The sequence below is a fragment of the Lonchura striata genome, chromosome 1 (assembly GCF_046129695.1).
Source record: "Lonchura striata isolate bLonStr1 chromosome 1, bLonStr1.mat, whole genome shotgun sequence".
Lineage (NCBI taxonomy): Eukaryota > Metazoa > Chordata > Aves > Passeriformes > Estrildidae > Lonchura > Lonchura striata.
Genome location: NC_134603.1, coordinates 141,773,348 through 141,779,810, shown reverse-complemented (window position 1 = coordinate 141,779,810; position 6,463 = coordinate 141,773,348). Strand labels below are relative to the sequence as shown.

At 48.1% G+C, this 6,463-nt stretch overlaps 1 long non-coding RNA gene across 2 annotated transcripts; it reads right to left on the bottom strand.

Moving 5' to 3' along the window:
- Window positions 1–672: 672 nt before the first annotated feature.
- LOC110477338 (uncharacterized) lies at window positions 673–6,043 on the bottom strand. 2 transcript variants are annotated; one of them, XR_004147887.2, is made up of 4 exons: window positions 5,870–6,043; window positions 1,461–1,569; window positions 917–1,042; window positions 673–795 (listed from the first exon to the last, which is right to left on the bottom strand). It is a non-coding gene; the product is annotated as an uncharacterized LOC110477338 (long non-coding RNA). The 2 variants fall into 2 exon arrangements; XR_013339460.1 differs by having other exon boundaries at window positions 917–1,569.
- Between the last annotated feature and the right edge of the window lie 420 nt (window positions 6,044–6,463).

Here is a 6,463-nt window from a genome sequence, read left to right as displayed (position 1 = left end):
GCAAAACAGAGGCTGTGTGGGTCCTGTCTGTTCCTCTGGAAGGAGTGCCACAGAGTGGTCTGGCTCAGCATGGTGAGACTCCTCCAGTAGCAGGCACCTAAATATTTAATTTGGTTTCTATGCTATCAGTGTCCTCCCCAACAGTTTCTGGTGACTCATTTACCAGGTGTTGTGCAGGGATATAATCCTTGGCAATGGGATTATTCCACTGGTTCTGTAGAAATCACTCACTGGTCATATGCAGATTAATAGAGAAGGACACCAGCTAATTAATTTTTTGTTACATGCACAAAATGAAAGTGCTTTATGGGATGCATCTCATTTTCTAAGCAAGCTTGTGGGAAGGATTTCTCTCCCTCCAAGTTCATGCGCTGGAATGTGGAACTGAAATCTTTTCAGAAGAATGCCAAACTGGCAGGGGCATGGGCTTGAAGTCAGAGACTGTCAGTTCTGTCTGTTTAGGGGTTCAGTGTGCCCATACTTGGCTTTAGACATCTGATTTATGCCAAATGCAACCTGCTCTGGGCTCACAAACATGATCTGAGTGTGCAGGAACAAGCTGGAGATGAAGCCTGGCTCTCCACACTCGCTGTAAACAGATCTTTCAGAGTGGGAGTGTAAGTTGCTACATTTTTTCTCTTTTTTTTTTTTTTTTTTTTTTTTTTTTTTTTTTTTTCTGTCCTGTAGCATGGGTAATGTTTTCTTGGATAGAAGATCTTCTCAGCTAGCAGGGTCCAACATCCAACTGTGACACCATGGTGGAAACTACAGAAGGATCCTGTCTCCCTGAAAGAACTAAGAAGTAAAAAAAGTATCTTCATGGAGCAAAGAGGCAGGTTTTGGCATCCAGGCCAGACAGGAAGATGGGGAGCAGGCTGGGGCTGAGGGGAGTTGCTGGGGTGATGTGGGCACATACTCAAAGAAATGGAGCAGGGCTCGTCCTTTCCACCAGTCAGCTGAGGGGCTCTGCAGATGGACAGGAAAAGGGCAGGCCAATATTTCTGAAAAGGCTGCAGTGGTGATTAATGCAGAGAGTGTTCTTCTGCTTGAGGAGGCAAACATAAAAGACAGACAAGCACTTTGGGAAAAAACCCATCATTTCAGAGTACGCCTGCTCTCTGGAAGCGTGAGGACCAGCACACTTGACAGCAGCCACCAGGAACTCTTCCCCAAGCCTGTCCAAGGCTTTTCAAGAGCAGAGTCAGCTCAGGCCAGGCTCACAGTGGTGGGGCAGGTGGGCTGCCATGCCATGCTGTGCCATCCCATCCATGGGGCAGCTGGGAGAGGCTCCCCAGGGAGCAGCTCCACAGCCTGCACCACCTCTGATGGACATACAGTGCTGCTCTCGCCTGCCATTAGCACATTTTAACATCATTAATCTTTCAGGAAAATTCTGCAGTATTCTAAAGCACACCCTAGGTAGCAAGTTAAATTTGTATGTTTAAACAGAGTCTTTTCACCTTTTCACTGTGAAGATGCAGCAACAGTACTGCTTGCTAGGGATTTGATGATGTCAGCGTTGGGGATAAGATGAGGCAAATGGAAAATCTTCACCAGAGCTCACCTCCTCTGCAAAACAAAGCTGAAATTTTCAAGCATACACCACAAGGGTTTAAGCATGCAACTCTTGTGCCCCTCAGAGTAGCCAATGTGAGTCCATGGACATGCTACACTGCTGGTGTTCTCTCATAGGCACTGAGGGAGGAGGAGGATTTAGAAATAAGGTGCTGGAGTTGAGTGGGAGGAAAAGGGAGGGAAGGAAGGTAGATATAGAGGTTATAATTACATGCAAACCTGCTGTTGAGGTATTTTTTTTTTTTCTGGAGAATACCACAGAACTCAACAGGGAAAAAGCAACAACATGCTGTGAGCACTGCAGAGAATTAAGAGAAAATTGCATCCTTACTGTACAATGCTATAATTACCCTGAGATCAGAGCAAGGAAGACTTAATTTCAGTGATCTTGTTAGGAACATTTAAACAAACTGGATATATGCAGGCCCATGAGACTTCATGGGATGTACCCATGAGTGCTGAGGTCTAGCCAATGTCATTGCAAGGTCACTCTGTAACCTTGGCAATCAGGAGAGATACCTGAAGACTGGAAGAAAGAAAATAGTCATCCTCTTTCAGGAGAGCTGAAAATAAGATCTGGGAAACTTTGGCAAAGAAGACCAATGGTGTCATGGGCTACATGAGATAAAGCTTTGCCAGCAGGTCCCCTCTCATGCCTGGAGTGATTTGTCCAGTTCAGGGTTCACATGGACACACTGGAGAGAGAACAATGAAGGATCATGAAGCTGATTACAGGACTGGAGCCATCTCTTATAGAGGGGGAAGTTGAGAAAGCTGGGACCAGTCAGCCTGAGAAGGCTCAGGGAGGATCACACCCCTATGTATATAAATACCCAAAGAAAGGGTTTACAGGAGATGGGGTCAAGTTCTTTTCAGTGATGCTCAGTGATAGTACAAGAGGCAATGAGCAGAAGCTGAAATGCAAGAAATTCTATTTAAACACAAGAAAAACATGTTCTGCTGTGAGTGTGGTCAAGCACTGCAGCAGGCTGCCCAGAGAGGTAAATGGAAGAAACTCCCTCCATCCTTGGAGACATTCAGCATCAACTGGACATGACCCTGAGCAATCTGTTCTAGCAGACCTGCTTTGAGCTGGAGTTGGACAAGATGATCTCCAGAGGTCCCCACCAGTCTTATCCAGCCTTTTCAGACTGTGATTCCAATGTTACCTGGCTTCAATTTGTCATGATTTTTATCTCTTCATTCAGAGATTGATAGAATTACTTTTTTAGTGAATGACAGTTTTTTGTTGATAAGAAGCATGTGATAAACCAGACTTTGTCAGCTCTCAGCACAAACAGAAAAGTCTACAGCTCTTCACAGGGATTAAACACTGCAGCTACTACATGTATACACCAGGTCTTGAAAGAATTCCCCTGGAATAATGAGAAATTTGTAGGAAAATGTCACAGCACAAGTAGTAACATTATTCTTACATGTTCATTCTGACAGGTTCATGCTTACAGGACCATGAACAAACCTTCTGGGAAGACTCTCTTTCAAATTTGGTTTCCTTACCAAAAAGATTCAATTAAGGCAAACCCAGGACATGGAGAAATCCATGGAGGGATGGGAAAGATTTCCTAGTTCACCTGGAATGTCAGCAAAGCCCTTTCTAGTCAATGACCTCATGCTCCACCCTCAGGAGAGAAGTCCAAGCAGGTTGGTTCAGAGCTTGCAAGGAGGGCTTTGGTGTGTCTGACGTGTGCTCCTGCAGAAGCAGCTATTTCACGCTAAAAATATGTATTTTTAGCACAGCAGCTTGCAGCCTTATGCTGAGAGAAAGAAGCTGAGCCAAGGGAGGGAGGGCTGATGCCACAAGGTCTGTGGCAGGCAGATGCATAATTTCATGCTGAAAGAAATCACCTCCTTATACAAGCTGCCTCCTTTATCCCTCCCACCACTATTGGTGGCATTTTTCTTTCTAGAAAGTGAGCCTACCACATAGAAAGAGTAGTTTATCTTCTCCTTTTAGGAGATGTTTTTTTGCTGGCAGAGATTTTCTTTGCTTTTCATAGTTTCCCAAGCACTTGTGGTGGAACGTTTCTAAACACCCTTGAGTGGAGCCCATCAGCTCAGTCATTGCGTGGCTGGGAGCAGATGCCTGGTGAGGAGAAGTGCTCAGTTTTGTCAGCCCCTTGCACCTCTGCTGGTGCAGGGCCATGTGCCCCGAGAGCAGGACAGCCTGCACCCTGTGGTGCCACGTGGAGCTCCACAGAGCAGCAACGAGGAGGCTTGGCTGTGGTTCAGCTGAGCAGTAAATGTTTTTTGACAAGGAACAGCAGTGTGAAGTTTAGTCTTCTGTGCTGCACTGAAGTCATCCAAAATTATTATCTACAGCATCACCCCACCCACTGGGTTGCTACTCCTGGGAGCAGACCACCCAAACTCTCTCTCTCAGTGCATTACAGGCTACTGCAAGGCCATGTCCATGTTATCCTGACACACTATGGGATGGAGAGCTTTCTACAGACCATTTGCCATCATCCAGGACTGGTTATGTTTAAACTCCACTCAGATAAAAGTTTTTTATATTAATGCTGGGGATAAACTCAAAATCTAAACAGGAGAGGGTGTTTTGCTGCCTGCTGACTGCCCTTTTTCCAACATTCATCCAGAATGTGGACTTAGAACCAGAAAGGTATAAATGGTGCAGCTGTCCAGCACTGACTAAGCTGGCAGGTGAGAAAGAATACAGAGAGCAGGAATTATTGATCTCAATAAAGAGCCTGCCTGGGGCTTTTCCCAGCACAAGGGAGAGAGGAAAGTAAATTTCAGAGATAGGTGTGAACAGGCCAGAAGATGGGGGACAGCACACGGCCCAGGCCCTGACGTGCATGGTTTTAACAAGATGAAAAGTGTGAATCAAAAGGCAGAGAAGCACAAGAAGTCACAAGGCAGTACCTGCCCTGGGCTACAGCTGGGCACCTGAGTTGCAGAGGGCTCCCAGTGGGATGCTCTGTCCCCAGCTGCAGAGGAAGCCATGGATGCACCTCACCCTTTGGTGTACCCCTACCTCCCTGCTGGGCTCCCAGAAAACGGCTGGTGAGTCTGCAGGGGTGCTGGGGGCACTGCCAGCTGGGGCTGGGTGACAGAGGGTGATGGGGGAGCTGACTTGCTGCCGTGGGCACTCATCAGGCACACGTCACACAGGATACACGTGCAGCAGCTGCTTGCAAGGGCACAGCACCTCTACATGCACATGGGGCAGAGCAACTACAGCACAGGGAGAGAGCAAACCCCTGAGGATCCCAGAGATCTCCACCCAGGGGAAAATGGGGCTCCAGCTTGTGATGCACTGGTGTTTCAGATGGATGATGGGCAAAAGGCCTGTGTTTATCCAGCATGAGCCTAATTGCCTACAAATGTTAAGCTTCATATTTACTCATGACAGTCTCACAAACTGTTCCAAGAATCACATATCAAAAGCATCTCTCTGAAAGGTAGAGGGGGTTTCTATACCATTCAAGAAGCAAGCATTTTCCATGACAGAGAAAATTTCCAGGTTTGAGTTGTACTGGATGGTGATAAAGCTACTTCACTGGCACCTGTTTTGTAATGCAGGTGCTTGTAGCGAGCTGGTTCTCACCCACAGTCCATCAGTGCCTGCTCTCAGGCCTGGTGCAGTACAGAGCCACTCACGTGCTGATAGCAGCCATCTGCCTGCCTTTGCTGTCTGGTTGTAAAATACAAGTGAAAGCTCTTCAAGCTGTGTAAATGCCTTAAAAGGGAGAAAACAGAATTAACACAGTTTTCATGCTATGTAGAAAACATCTTCTCCCTCCAGTGTTATATCAAGAGAAAACATGCTGTGCGTTGTATCTCTGACAGGGATGAACAGCATGCAAACACGCCCATGGACTTTGCAGGCAAAGGAGGGAATTGTGCCCTTTCCATGTTAACATTTATTAACTTCCCTCAGCTGGAATTTCCATTTCCAGGAAGAAATAGAGCACTTTTTCAAGGTTTCAGAATTGGAACAAAACCCAGGAGCATCACAGCAATCAAGGTTTCCTCTCTCCCTTTTTGGGAGTTGGAGGTGATTTTCACTGCCAACAGAAAGCAGAGGAATCATCACTCCCATCCTTAGGGACTTCAGATGTTCTGGGGAATGCAACTTTCCAGGGAATCCCCGAGAACGGGCAGTCAGGGGGAGGATGCTGAGAAGGTCTCTGTGAGCCACACATGTACCCTAGAACTTCCCTGATTAGAGCTGCAGCTTGTTCAAGCATCGAAGCATAATTATTCCCAGCTCCAAAATCCTGTTGGATGAGGATAGAACTTTTAGTCTTACCTCTTCTACACCTCGAGAAGTGAAAGCTGCAGGCTCCGTGCTATTGCCCAAGGACTGTCACAGGGGGATTTCCCAAGGAGCAGCTCCTGAGCCCAGCGCTGCGAGCGGTTCCTGCGTCACGGAGGCTGTGTGGGCATGGGCACGATACAGCCGAGCTGGGGGCGGTTGCCTTAGGAATACAGCCCACATCAGCCTTTTTCTGATTAAACACAGAGAACATGAGTTATTAGAAACCGGCCTGATACTTACGGCCGGCAGGCTGCAGGAGCTCAAAAACGCAGAAGCAAACCGTGCTGAGGAGGCAGGCGGAGGGCAGGGGCTGTGGGCTGTGGGCTGTGGGCTGTGTCCGGGCGCTTTAGGGCCGCTCCCGCAGGGCCGGCGCTGCGCGGCCGTGCGGGCGCGCCCGCGGAGCGGGACAGCGGCGGGGCCGGCCCGGGGCAGCCGCGCTGGACGTGCCGGGCTCGGCTGAAAGGGCTGCGGAACGCTGCTAAAAGGGGTGCGGAACTCTGCTAAAAGGGGTGCGGAACTCTGCTAAAAGGTGTGCCAAACTCTGCTAAAAGGTGTGCGGAACTCTGCTAAAAGGTGTGCCAAACT